The 15,222-nt window shown below is 37.8% G+C and overlaps 1 long non-coding RNA gene across 1 annotated transcript in view; it reads left to right on the top strand.

The window, feature by feature from the left end:
• The window catches only part of LOC145521463 (uncharacterized), a 39,627-nt gene extending 24,722 nt beyond the window's left edge, over nucleotides 1-14,905 (top strand). Inside the window, exon 4 of the long non-coding RNA XR_014065398.1 lies at nucleotides 14,523-14,905. This is a non-coding gene — a long non-coding RNA (uncharacterized LOC145521463). The remainder of the gene's footprint in view (nucleotides 1-14,522) is intronic.
• Nucleotides 14,906-15,222: the final 317 nt, after the last annotated feature.

The raw sequence follows: 15,222 nt of genomic DNA, 5'->3' as shown, positions 1-15,222 counted from the left end.
TGATTGTTTTTGTTTGGTATTTTTAATATTTTTTTGAGAGTCTAACCACTACTCTAGATTTTTAATCTCTGCTTTTTGGTATATCAGTTTTCTACCTTTAAGAATCTAATCTTCAGTATTCATTTTCACTTAGGGGTGTGATTACTGGCTTGATTGCTCTCTCCCCTTTTGGCTCTCCCCTTTCTCCCTCAGGTCACCTCTATCTCCTCCCTTCCCCTTCTCTTTTCTACTTAATTCTGTGAATCTCTCTGGGTGTTCTGGGCTGTGGAGAACACTTAGGGAACTGATTACTGGCTAGATTAGTCTCTCCCCTTTTGACTCCCCCTTTTCTCCTCCTGGTGACCTCTATATCCCTCCTCCCTATTCTCTTCTCCATGTAACTCTGTGAATCTCTCTGGGTGTTCCTTACTGTGGAGAATTGTTTCACCATTAACCTAGATGTTTTATCATCTGTGCCGTATGGATGGAGAAGTCTTGAGGCTAATGTAAGAATAAGACAGAAAGCCAGAGGCAGGAAGTTTAACTCCAAAACTTGAGAACACCAGAGAACTCCTGATTCCAGGGAACATTAATAGACAAGAGCCCACCCAAAAGCCTCCATATCTACACTGAAACCAAGCTCCACCCAAGAGCCAACAAGTTCCAGAGCAAGACATACCATGCTAATTCCCCAACAAAGCAGGAATACAGCCCTGAGCATTAAAAGACAGGCTGCCCAAAGCCATACCAAACCCATAGAAACCCCAAAACTCACTATTGGACACTTCATTGCACTCCAGAGAGAAGAGATCCAGCTGCACCCACCAGAACACAGACACAAGCTCCCCTAACAAGGAGACCTTGACAAGCCACTAGTCCAACTCCATCCACAGGGAGCAGACTCCACCATAAGGAGGAACCACGAACTTCCAGCCTACAGAAAGAGCACCCCAAACACAGCAATCTAAACAAAATGAAAAGGCAGAGAAGTATTCAGCAGGTAAAGGAACATGATAAATACCCACCAAACCAAACAAAAGAGGAGGAGATAGGGAGTCTACCTGAAAAAGAATTCAGAATAATGATAGTACAGCTGATCCAAAATCTTGAAAACAAAATGGAGTTACAGACAAATAGATGAAAGACAAGGATTGAGAAGATGCAAGAAATGTTTAACAAGGACCTAGAAGAAATAAAGAAGAGTCAATCAATAATGCAATAAATGAGATGAAAAGCACTCAGGAGGGAACCAACAGTAGAATAAATGAGGCAGAAGACAGGATAAGTGAGGTGGAAGGTAGAATGGTGGAAATAAATGAAGCAGCGAGGAAAAGAGAAAAAAGTGTTAAATGAGGACAACCTCAGAGACCTCTGGGACAATGTTAAACACCCCAACAGTCGAGTCATAGGAGTCCCAGAAGAAGACAAAAAGAAAGGACATGAGAAAATAGATGTGGAGATAATAGTTGAAAACTTCCCTAAAACGGGGAAGGAAATAGCCACCCAAGTCCAAGATACCCAGAGAGTCCCAAACAGGATAAACCCAAGGCGAAACACCCCAACACACATATTAATCAAACTAATGAAGATCAAACACAAAGAGCAAATATTAAAAGCAGCAAGGGAAAAACGACAACACACAAGGGGATTTCCATAAGGATAACAGCTGATCTTTCAATAGAAACTCTTCAGGCAAGAAGGGAATGGCAGGACATGCTTAAAGTGATGAAAGAGCAAAGCCTACAACCCAGATTACTGTACCAGCAAGGATCTCATTTAAATATGAAGGAGAAATCAGAAGCTTTACAGACAAGCAAAAGCTGAGAGAATTCAGCACCACCAAACCAGCTCTTCAACAAATGCTAAAGATCTTCTCTAGACAAGAAACATAGAAAAGGTTTATAAACTCGAACCCAAAACAACAAAGTAAATGGCAACAGGATCATACTTATCAATGATTACCTTACAAAGAGTATCTTATTCTTGTTTACTATAAATGGATAAAAACATTAACAATAAGAAACCCATGACATATGGTAGCATCAGTTATGATGAAGGATCTTTAATTGTGTACATTCTTTCTTCCACTGGGAGATTATTCTAAAATTCTCTAACGATTATTTGCAGAGAATCTGGATGCCTAAATGGATTAAACATCAAAGTGTAAGACTAGAAACTATAAAACTCTTAGAGGAAAACATAAGCAGAACACTCTGACATAAATTCGGAGAAGGCAATGGCACCCCACTCCAGTACTCTTGCCTGGAAAATCCCATGGACGGAGGAGCCTGGTAGGCTACAGTCCATGGGGTCGCTAAGAGTCGGACATGACTGAGTGACTTCACTTTCACTTTTCCCTTTCATGCACTGGAGAAGGAAATGGCAACCCACTTCAGTATTCTTGCCTGGAGAATCCCAGGGACGGTGGAGCCTGGTGGGCTGCTGTCTGTGGGGTCGCACAGAGTTGGACATGACTGAAGCAACTTAGCAGCAGCAGCTGACATAAATTTCAGCAAGATCCTCTGTGACCCACATCCTAGAGTAATGGAAAAGAAAACAGAAATAAACAAATGAGATCTAATTGAACTTAAAAGCTTTTGCACAATTAGATTGAAAAGACAACCTTCAGAATGGGAGAAAATAATAGCAAATGAAATAAATGACAATCTTCAAAATATACAATCAACTCATGAAGCTCAATACCAGAAAAATGAACAATCCAATCAAAAGTGGGCAGAAGGCCTAAACTGACAGTTCTCCAAAGAAGACATACAGGTGGGTAATAAAACACGAAAAGATGCAGAATATCATTCATTATTAGAGACATGCAAACCAAAACTATAATGATATATCATCTCACACCTGTCAAAATGACCATCATCAAAAAGTGTACAAATAATAGATGCTGAAGAGGGTATGGAGAAAAGGGAACCCTCTTGCACTGTTGGTGGGAATGTAAACTGATACATCCACTATGGAGAACAGTATAGAGATTTCATTTAAAAAGCTAGAAATGAAATTTCCATACGACCCAGCAATCCCACTACTAGGCATATACCCTGAGGAAACCATAAATGAAAAAGACACGCATAACCTAATATTCATTGCAGCACTATTTACAATAGCTAAGACATGGAAACAACCTAGATGACCACCAACAGATGAATGGATAAAGAAGCTGTGGTATATATACACAATGGAATATTACTCAGTCACAAAAAGGAACATACTTGAGTCACCTCTAATGAGGTGGGCGATCCTAGAACCTATTATACAGAGTGAAGTAAGTCAGAAAGAGAAAGATAAATATCATATTAACACATATAGATGGAATCTAGAAAGATAGTACTGATGATCCTACCTGGTTGGAAGCAAAGGAGACACAGACATAAAGAACAGACTTTTGGACACAGTAGGGGAAAGAGAGGATGGGATAATTTGAGAGAATAGCCCTGAAACATATTCATAACCATATGTAAAATCGATAGTGAGTGTGAGTTTGCTGTATGATGCAGGGAACCCAAAATTGGAGTTCTGTGACAACTTAGAGTTGGGGGACAGTGAGGGAAGTGGGAGTGGTGCTTAAGAGGGAGGGGACATATGTATACCTAGACCAATTCATGTAGATGTAAAGCAAGAACCGTCACAATATTGCAAAGTAATTATCTTCTAATTAAAACATTTTTTAAGTATTAAAAAAATTAAAAAAGAGGAACTAGAGCCTTCCAGCCTGCAGAAAAGAGACTGCAAACCCAGTAAATTAAACATAATGGAAAGACAAAGAAATATGCAGCAGAAGAAGGAACATGGTAAAAATCCACAAGACCAAACAAATGAAGAGGAAATAGCAATTTACTAAAAAAGAATTCAGGATAATGATAATAAAGATGATCCAAAACATTGGAAATAAAATGGAAGCAAAAATAAATAGACTGGAGGCACAGATTGAGAAGATAAAAGAAATACGTAGCAAAGATCTAGAAGAAATAAAGAATAGACAATCAGCAATGAACAACACAATAACTGAGATTAAAAATACCCTGGAGGGAAACAATAGCAGAATAACTGAGGCAGAAGAACACATAAGTGACCTGGAAGATAGAATGGTGGAAATAACTGAAGCGAACCAGAATAAAGAAAAAAGAATGAAAAGAAATGGGGACAGTCTCAGAGACCTCAAGGACAACAATAAAAGCACCAACATTGGAATTATAGGAGTCCCAGAAGAAGAGGAGGAAAAGAAAGTGTATGAGAAAATATTTGAGAGGATTATTGTCAAAAACTTTCTTAACATGGGAAAGGAATTAGCCACCCAAGTCCAGGAAGCCCAAGAGTCTCACAGAGGATAAACCCAAGGAGAAACATGCCAAGACACATATCAAACTAATGAAATGTAAACACAAGGAACAGACATTAAAAGCAGTAAGGGAAAAGCAATAAAGAACATAAAGGGGATCCCCATAAGGCTAACCAGACCATCTTTCAACAGAAATTCTGCAGGCCAGAATGGAGTGGCAAGATATATTTAAAGTGATGAAAGGAGAAAACATAAAACCAAGATGACCTCTATTCAGCAAGGATCTGGTTCATATTCAAAGGGGAAATCAAAAGCTTTACAGACAAACAAAAGTTAAGAGAATTCAGCCACACCAAGCCAGCTTTACAACAAATGCTAAAGGAATGTCTCTAGACAGGAAACACAAGAAAAAAAAAAGGCCTACAAAAACAAAGCCAAAACAATTAAGTGTTAATAGGATTATACACATCAATAGTTACCTCAAATGTAAATGGATTAATGCTCCAGCTAAAAGACACAGATTGGCTGTATGGATATAAAAACAAGACCCCTATATATGCTGGCTACAAGAGACCCACCTCACAGCTAGGGACACATACACACTGAAAGTGAGGGGCTGGAAAAGATATTCCATGCAAATGGAAATGAAAAGAAAATGGGAATAGCAATATTCATATAAGATAAAATAGACTGGAGGAATCAACCTTCCTGACTTCAGAGTATATTACAGAGCTATAGTCATCAAGACAGTATGGTACTGGCACAAAGATAGAAATAGAGACCAATGGAACAAGATAGAATGCCCAGGGAGAAACCCATGTACCTATGGGCACCTTATCTTTGACAAAGGAGGCAAGAATATACAATGAAAAAAATCTCTTCAATAAGTTGTGCTGAAAAAAGTAGACAGTTACATGTAAAATAATGAAACTAGAACGCCTCCTATCACAATACACAAAGTAAACTCAAAATGGGTTAAAGACTTAATTGTAAGGTCAGAAACTATTAAAGTTCTTAGAGGGAAATACAGGTAGTACATTCCTTGACATAAATCACAGCAAGATCCTCTATGACCCATCTCCTAGATTAATGGAAATAAACAAATGGGACCTAATTAAACTTAAAAGCTTTTCCACAGCAAAAGAAACTCTGAAAAGACAACCCTCAGAATGAGAGACAATAATAGCAAATGAAACAACTAACAAAGGATTAATCTCCAGAATACACAAGCAGCTCATGCAGCTCAGTACCAGAAAACAAAACAAAACAAAACCAATCCAATCAAAAAGTGGGCATAAGACCTAAACAGACATTTCTCCAAAGAAGATATACAGATGGCTAATAAACACATGAAAAGAGGCTCAACATCACTCATTATTAGAAAAATGCAAATCAAAGCTACAAAAGGGTATCATCTCATGCCTCAGAATGGTCATCATAAAAAAAAACAAAAAAAAACAACCCTACAAAAAATAAATGCCGGAGAGGATGTGGAGAAAAGGGAACCCTCTTATACTGTTGGTGGGAATGTAAACTGATACAGCCACTATGGAAGACAGTACGAAGATTCCTTAAAAAACTAGGAGTAAAACTACCATATGACCAAACAGTCCCACTACCAGGCATATACACTGAGCAAACCATAATTCAAGAAGACACATGTTCTTCAATGTTCACAGCAGCACTATTTACAGTAGCTAGTACATGGAAGCAACCTAGATGTCCATCAACAGGTAAATGGATAATGAAGGTGTGGCATATATATACAATGGAATATTACTCAGTCATAAAAAGGGAAACATTTGGGTCAGTTATAATGAGGTGGATAAACCTAGAGCCTGTTATACAGAATGAAGTAGGTCAGAAAGGGAAAAACAAATATTGCATACAACTGCATATATATGGAATCTAGAAAGATGCTACTGATGAACCTATTTGTAGGGCAGCAATGAAGATGCAGACATGGTGAACAGACTTTTGGACACAGTAGGGGAATGAGAGGGTGGGAAAAATAGAGACAGCAACATTGAAACTTATACATTATTGTAAAACAACTAGCCTGTGGGAATTTGCTGTGTGATGCAGGAAACTGAAACCTGGTTCTCTGTGACAACCTAGAGGGATGGGATGTGGTGGGAGGTGGGAGGAGAGTTCAACAGGGAGGGATATATGTATGCTTATGGCTGATTCATATTGATGTATGGCAGAAACCAACACAATATTGTAAGGCAATTATCTTCCAATTAACAACAAATTTAAAAAATGACCATATCCATAATGCCTCTTCATTTTCTAGAAAATTGTTATCAAACATGATATTTATTATGCTATCTAATTTTTTTTTAAATATATCTTATTCAATGCATTTTTATTCAAGTTCAGTGCTGGGACACAGTTCTCTCTCCTTGATGTGATGGCTGTTATGCTTTGTTTTGTTAGGCAATAACTGAGCTGTGGTCTGTTGTATTTTATGTTTTACTTCACTTCTAGGAAGCCCAAAGCTAATTTTACATTCAGCTGTATGTGTGTTGTGACTTAGACTCACCGTGTTTTGTCTTTCTTGTTCTCCTTTTCTCTCTCTTTCCATTTCCTTCTCTTCTTTCCATTACAGGAGGACATAATTTATATTTCTATCACTATCTTGGCCAGTTTTCTTTCTTTTTGTTTCAAGAGAAAAGCATTTAATTAAAAATTGTTTACATACCTAATAATAGAGCTCCAAAATACATAAAGTAAAAAATGACATAATTGAAGAGAGATTTGGACAGTTTAAAAATAAAAGTTGAAGACATGAATCTCACTTTCAACAATGAATTGAACAGGTAGACAGAAGATGAGCAAGGAGGTACTTCCCTGGTGGTCCAATGGTTAAAACTCTGTGCTTCCAACACGGGGGTCATGGGTTTGACCCCTAGTCAGGGAACTAAAATCTCACATGACCCACCGTGTGGCAAAAAAAAAAGATCAACATGGAAATATACTTGGACAACATTATAAATCAACTTGACCTAACAACATCTATAGACCACTTCCCCCAACAGCGGTGAATACATATTATTCTCAAGGGCACAAGAAACATTCTCCAGGACAGGTCACATAGTAGACCACAAAATTAATCTCATTAAATTTAAAAATACTGAAATAATACAAAGTATATTCATTGATCACAGTAGAATGCAATTAGAAATCAGTAACAGTACACACCAATGTTCATTGAAGAATCATTTACAATAACCATATCTTGGCTACATTTCAAATACATATACCTTTCACCATGAGCTCTCTCTTAAGCTGTTTGGAAGCAACTTAAATAATAAAGTCAGCCACCAAGTCAGGAAACTTGTGTAGGAAAGTTTATGGTGTTTCAGGAGTTTCAAAGACTCATTTACATCAAGTCTGGAAGACTGCATTAATTATGTGCATGTGCCATTCAGGTTTTTAAACCTTGAATAATTCATCATTCATTTCACAAGTGTTAACTGGGCGCTGTCTATGTGAAAAGCATACCAGAACAGTAAGCCAGTCCTGATGACTTTTTAATTCAGCATGCCTTACCTTGGCCTTGTCTAGAGATATTCTAATAATTTAGACCTCACCTAACATAAATTTCCTTTTCAGATGAAGAGATTTTCTCATATTTCCAAGAGCACCTTTCCTTTTTTAAAAAAATTACTTATTTTAATTGGAGGCTAATTACTTTACAATATTGTAGTGGTTTTTGCCATACATTGACATGAATCAGCCATGGGTGTACATGTGTTCCCCATCCTGAACCCCCCTCCCACCTCCCTCCCCATCCCATCCCTCTGGGTCATCCCAGTGCACCAGTCCTGAGCACTCTGCTTCATGCATCAAGACACGTGTACCCCAAGTCCACCTTTCCAATCTTCCCCATGCTGCTGAAGGGATTTTTACTCTCAGGAAAGTTACCTCATCATCCCATTATGAGACTATCCAAAACTTACCCATTTTTTAATACCTAACTTAATTCCATTGCTTTATTCTTTTTGAGATTTTTTTCTCCCAGTTTTATTGACATATACTTATCATACAGCACTATGTAAATTTAATGTGTACAGCGTAATGATTAGACTTACATACATCCTGAGAATAAGTATAGTGAATATCCATCATATCATATAGATACAAAGGAAAAGGAAAAAAATAATTTTTCCTTGTGATGAAAACTCTTAGGATTGACTCTGTTAATAAGAATAATTCTCTTTCATATATCACATACAACACTTATTAATCCTATTGCTTTCTAATGCCTATTCAGGAGGTCCCACTAGCCAGAAGTTATGCATGTATTGTCATTTGTTGAGCAGCTAAAGCATTCAGTACCCTGGGATGCTTTTGCTCTTCCCTGCATTGTTATTGAAATTGTATACTTAATTTTCACAGATTTTTGCCTAATCTCTTTAAATAGTGCTTAGAAAGGAAGGAGCCTTCCTTATCATATATAATATATTGATCATCAATACTATATTGATCATAATTGATCAAATAAACGATTTGATAAACAGTGCTGTGATGAACATTTGGGTACATGTATCTCTTTCAATTCTGGTTTCCTGAGTGTGTATGCCCAGCAGTAGGATTGCTGGGTCATATGGTATTTATATTTCCAGTTTTTTGAGTAATCTCCACACTGTTCTCCATAGTGGCTGTACTAGTTTGCATTCCCACCAACAGTGTAAGAGGGTTCCCTTTTCTCCACACCCTCTCCAGCATTTATTGCTTGTAGACTTTTGGATAGCAGCCATTCTGATGGGTGTGAAATGGTACCTCATTGTGGTTTTGATTTGCATTTCTCTGATAATGAGTGATATTGAGCATCTTTCCATGTGTTTGTTAGCCATCTGTATGTCTTCTTTGGAGAAATGTCTGTTTAGTTCTTTGGCCCACTTTTTGATTGGGTTGTTTATTTTTCTGGTGATGAGCTGCAGGAGTTGCTTGTATATTTTTGAGATTAATTGTTTGTTGCTTCATTTGCTATTATTTTCTCCCATTCTGAAGGCTGTCTTTACACCTTGCTTATTAGTTTCCTTTGTTGTGCAAAAGCTTTTAATTTTAATTAGGTCCTATTTGTTTATTTTTGCTTTTATTTCCAATATTCTGGGAGGTGGGTCATAGAGGATCCTGCTGTGATTTATGTCGGAGAGTGTTTTGCCTATGTTTTCCTCTAGGAGTTTTATAGTTTCTGGTCTTACGTTTAGATCTTTAATCCATTTTGAGCTCATTTTTGTGTATGGTGTTAGAAAGTTTCATTCTTTTACAAGTGGTTGACCAGTTTTTCCAGAATCACTTGTTAAAGAGATTGAGTTTTCTCCATTGTATATTCTTGTCAAAGATAAGGTGTCCATAGGTGCATGGATTTATCTCTGGGCTTTCTATTTTGTTCCATTGATCTATATTTCTGTCCTTGTGCCAGTACCATATTGTCTTGATGACTGTGGCTTTGTAGCAGAGCCTGAAGTCAGGCAGGTTGATTCCTCCAGTTCCATTCTTCTTTCTCAAGATTGCTTTGGCTATTCGAAGTTTTTTGTATTTCCATACAAATTGTGAAATTATTTGTTCTAGTTCTCTGAAAAATACCATTGGTAGCTTGATAGGGATTGCATTGAATCTATAGATTGCTTTGGATAGTATACTCCTTTTCACTATGGTTATTCTTCCGATCCATGAACACTGTATATTTCTCCATCTATTTGCGTCCTCTTTGATTTCTTTCACCAGCGTTTTATAGTTTTCTATATATAGGTCTTTTGTTTCTTTAGGTAGATATATTCCTAAGTATTTTATTATTTTCATTGCGATGGTGAATGGAATTGTTTCTTTAATTTTTCTTTCTGTTTTCTCGTTGTTAGTGTATAGGAATGCAAGAGATTTCTGTGTGTCAATTTTATATCCTGCAGATTTACTATATTCATTGATTAGCTCTAGTAATTTTCTGATGGAGTCTTTAGGGTTTTCTATGTGGAGGATCATGTCATCTGCAAACAATGAGAGTTTTACTTCTTCTTTTCCAATCTGGATTCTTTTATTTCTTTTTCTGCTCTGATTACTGTGGCTAAAACTTCCAAAACTATGTTGAATAATAGTGGTGAGAGTGGACACCCTTGTCTTGTTCCTGACTTTAGGGGAAATGTTTTCAGTTTTTCACCATTGAGGATAATGTTTGCTGTGGGTTTGTCATATATAGCTTTTATTATGTTGAGGTGTGTTCATTCTATTCCTGCTTTTTGGAGGGCTTTTATCATAAATAGATGGTGAATTTTGTCAAAGGCTTTCTCTGCATCTATTGAAATAATCATATGGTTTTTATTTTTCAATTTGTTAATGTGGTGTATTACATTGCTTGATTTGCGGATATTGAAGAATCCTTGCATCCCTGGGATAAAGCCCACTTGGTCATGATGTATGATCTTTTTAATATGTTGCTGTATTATGTTTGCTAGGCTTTTGTTAAGGATTTTTGCATCTATGTTCATCAGTGATATTGGCCTGTAGTTTTCTTTTTTTGTAGCATCTTTATCAGGTTTTGGTATTAGTGTGATTGTGGCTTCATAGAATGAGTTTGGAAGTTTACCTTCCTCTGCCATATTCTGGAAGAGTTTGAGTAGGACAGATGTTAGCTCTTCTCTAAATTTTTGGTAGAATTCAGCTGTGAAGCCATCTGGTCCATCTTGTTTGTTGGAAGATTTCTGATTACAGTTTCAATTTCTGTGCTTGTGATGGGTCTGTTGAGATTTTCTATTTCTTCCTGGTTCAGTTTTGGAAAGTCGTACTTTTCTAAGAATTTATCCATTTCTTCCAAATTGTCCATTTTATTTGGATATAGTTGCTGATACTAGTCTCTTATGATCCTTTGTATTTCTGTGTTGTCTGTTGTGATCTCTCCATTTTCATTTCTAATTTTGTTGATTTGATTCTTCTCCCTTTGTTTCTTGATGAGTCTGGCTTATGGCTTGTCAATTTTATTTATCTTCTTAAAGAACCAGCTTTTGGCTTTGTTGATTTTTGCTATTGTTTCTTTTGCATTTATTTCTGCCCTAATTTTTAAGATTTCTTTCTTCTACTAACCTAGGGATTCTTCATTTCTTCCTTTTCTAGTTGCTTTAGGTGTAGAGTTAGGTTATTTATTTGGCTTTTTTCTTGTTTCTTGAGGTGAGCCTGTATTGCTCTGAATCTTCCCCTCAGCAGTGCTTTTACGGTGCCCCATAGGTTTTGGGTTGTTGTGTTTTCATTTTCATTCGTTTCTATGCATATTTTGATTTCTTCTGTGATTTGTTGATTATTCAGCAGCGTGTTGTTCAGCCTCCATATGTTGGAATTTTTAACAGTTTTTCTCCTGTAATTGACATCTAATCTTACTGCATTGTGGTCAGAAAAGATGCTTGGAATGATTTCAATTTTTTTGAATTTACCAAGACTAGATTTGTGGCCCCGGATGTGGTTTATTCTGGAGAAGGTTCCGTGTGCACTTGAGAATAAGGTGAAATTCATTGTTTTGGGGTGAAATGACCTATAGATATCAATTAAGTATAACTGGTCTACTGTATCATTTACTCAGTTCTGTCTGACTCTGTGACCCCATGGACTGCAGCATGCCAGGCTCCCCTGTCCTTCACCATCTCCTGTCCTCTCATCATATTTTAGCTTAGTGAGTGAAGGTCGCTCAGTTGTGTCCAACTCTGTGACCCCATCGACTATATAGTGCAAGGAATTCTCCAGGCCAGAAAACTGGAGTGGGTAGCCATTCCCTTTCCCAGGGGATCTTCCCAACCCAGGGATCGCATCTAGGTCTCCCATATTGCAAGTGAATTCTTTACCAGCTGAGCCACCAGGGAAGCCCAAGAATCTATTTAAAGCTAATCCATACTTTAAAAAAGAAAATGATAAAAATACCTATGTGGACATGATCTGCATTTAGAACAAGTCTAATCTAACACTTCTTTCCTTTGTAAGAGTGGCTCATATTTAAGGGGTACTTGTTATGTGCCAAGTACTGTACTGGCCTCTTTTTGTTACTGACCCCTCATTATGACTTTTCTAAAGGTGTCTTAGACTCTCACAATTCTGCTGCTGAGACTACAGGGCTTTCTTGACCATTTGCCATGTCATATTCCTTGGTCAGGATGGTATAGGAAAGTTTGCTTTTCCATTTTCTTCTTAGAATAAACTATAGAGATTTTAACAAAGGAAGGAATGCGATGTTGAAATATCTCACAATCTTTAAATCTCCCAATGTGATCATAGAGATTTTACTTTACCTCTGTTAGAAACTGGAGGAAGCCTGTCTCTCAGTTCCTCAAATAAGAAAGTAGTTTGTGGTTGGATTTCATCATTGTCAATCATCTCAGATTGAAAGAGAGGTGGACCTGCCTCAGAGAGAGAAGCCACCAAGTCTATCCATAGAAATTAATTCTAAGCAAAAAAAAAAAATTTTTTTCTTTTTCTGCTCTGCCTTCCTAGGATGGGGAATGTGACTCAAAGATAAAACATTTTGAGGACGAAAATTTATCAGTAGAGAGCTGAAAATCCACTGTGAGGGCTTTTTGTTGTTACTTAATGTTATCTTGAATAGAAAATAAAAAGGGCTTTGTTGAAGAAAAAAGTCTCACTCTGACTCTTAGAGTTTTTAAAGTAGTGATTATTACTTTAGGATGTGACAAGAAGAGTGGACTCTCCTTGGACTTTGGCAAAATATTCCCCTAAAACAAAGATTTAAAAATATACCCTTTTCACATGTGAGAAACCTGATGTTCAGGAAAGTTAAGTTGCTTCCTCAAAGTCCAAGGCTAGGAAATGGCAGTTGTGTGTGTTTTTTTCTACTAGGACTTTACTAGAATCTGTTCCTTTAGATACTCAAAAAGTTTAACATTCATATAAACCTCAAACTACCACACAATTGCACTCATCTCACACGCTAGTAAAGTAATGCTTAAGATTCTCCAAGGCAGGCTTCAGCAATACATGAACCATGAACTTCCAGATGTTCAAGCTGGTTTTAGAACAGCCAGAAGAACCAGAGATCAAATTGCCAACGTCCGATAGATCATCGAAAAAGCAAGAGAGTTCCAGAAAAACATCTACTTCTGCTTTATGGAGTATGCCAAAGCCTCTGACTGTGTGGATCACAATAAACTGTGGAAAATTCTGGAAGAGAAGGGCCTACCAGACCACCTGACCTGCCTCCTGAGAAATCTGTATGCAGGTCAAGAAGCAACAGTTAGAACTGAACATGAAACAACAGACTGGTTCCAAATAGGAAAAGGAGTACGTCAAGGCTGTCTATTGTCACCCTGCTTATTTAACTTATATGCAGAGTACATCATGAGAAACGCTGGGCTGGAAGAAACACAAGCTGGAATCAAGATCGCTGGGAGAAATATCAATAACCTCAGATATGCAGATGACACCTACCTTATGGTAGAAAGTGAAGAAGAACTAAAGAGCCTCTTGATGAAAATGAAAGAGGAGAGTGAAAAAGTTGGCTTACACCTCAACACTCAGAAAACTAAGATCAAGGCATCTGGTCCCATCACTTCATGGCAGATGGATAGGGAAACAGTGGAAACAGTGTCAGACTTTATTTTTGGGGGCTCCAAAATCACTGCTGATGGTGATTGCAGCCATGAAATTAAAAGACGCTTACTCTTTGGAAGGAAAGTTATGACCAACCTAGAGAGCATATTGAAAAGCGAGACATTACTTTGCCAACAAAGGCCCATCTAGTCAAGGCTATGGTTTTTCCAGGAGTCAAGTATGAATGTGAGAGTTGGACTATAAAGAAAGCTGAGCACAGAAAAATTGATGCTTTTGAACTGTGGTGTTGGAGAAGACTCTTGAGAGTCCCTTGGACTGCAAGGAGATCCAACCAGCCCATCATAAAAGAAATCAGTCCTGAATATTCATTGGAAGGACTGATGTTGAAGGTGTAACTCCAATACTTTGGCCACCTGATGCGAAGAGATGACTCATTGGAAAAGACCCTGATGCTGGGAAAGATTTAGGGTAGGAGGAGAAGGGGACAGCAGAGGATGAGATGGTTGGATGGCATCACTGAATCAATGGACATGAGTTTGGGTAAACTCCGGGAGCTGGTGATGGACAGGGAGGCCTGGCGTGCTGTAGTTCATGGGGTTGCAAAGAGTTGGACAGATTGAACGACTGAACTAAACTGAACTGAATCCTCAGAATTGTTATATATAACCCACACACTGTTTCACTTGAAATTTAGCAGATTGTTTTGAAGAGCACAAAAAGAAGACTAATGTTAAGAAGCATATAACAGGAGACTTCCTGTGTGCTGATCTGTCATGCTTCCTCTTTTCCTTATTAATCCTTGAGTATTCAAGGATTAAGAGGAGCTGGCACGCTGCTCCTGGAGATTGAGGAATGCAGGCATTTCCTTCGTTAGCTTTCCCATATGGTGAAAAGTAACTATTTACCACCTTCTTCCTTTCTGATATGGAAAGTGATTATTTACAACTCTCTCTCTTTGAGCCTTATGTTTTCTTGGTAATTTGCGATATTTTTGATCCTTATCTTTGCTGAATAAGCTACCTTGTAAGACAGTATATGTACCAACACTATGTCAAATAAAACACCCTTGTTCCATCAGAGCTCGGGTCCCCGTGTCTTTCTTCATCTCTCTCTCTCTCTCTCTTTCTCTCTCTCTCTCTCCTTCAGACTAGTACTCTGGAGCGAAGAGGCCCTCGAAGAAGCTTACTTACTTGCCCGGGCTTTCAAGACCTCCACAAGAAGGTGCCCTGAGCCTATTTAAGCGGTGCAAACTCTTTGTCCTAGAGTTTTATTGGTCTTCTGCGTAAACCAGAGAATATCAGCCTCTTTCTTTCTTTCTTTTACTTTCTTATTGTCGACTCCATACCACCACGTTCTGGTCCATTAAAGGACCGCAACAAGTGGCGCCCCAAAAC

Source organism: Giraffa tippelskirchi, chromosome 9 (genome assembly GCF_054371585.1).
Source record: "Giraffa tippelskirchi isolate mGirTip1 chromosome 9, T2T-mGirTip1v1.2.pri, whole genome shotgun sequence".
Taxonomy (NCBI): domain Eukaryota; kingdom Metazoa; phylum Chordata; class Mammalia; order Artiodactyla; family Giraffidae; genus Giraffa; species Giraffa tippelskirchi.
The sequence above is the reverse complement of the archived record's forward strand: the minus strand, read 5'-3'. Positions and strand labels throughout refer to the sequence as shown.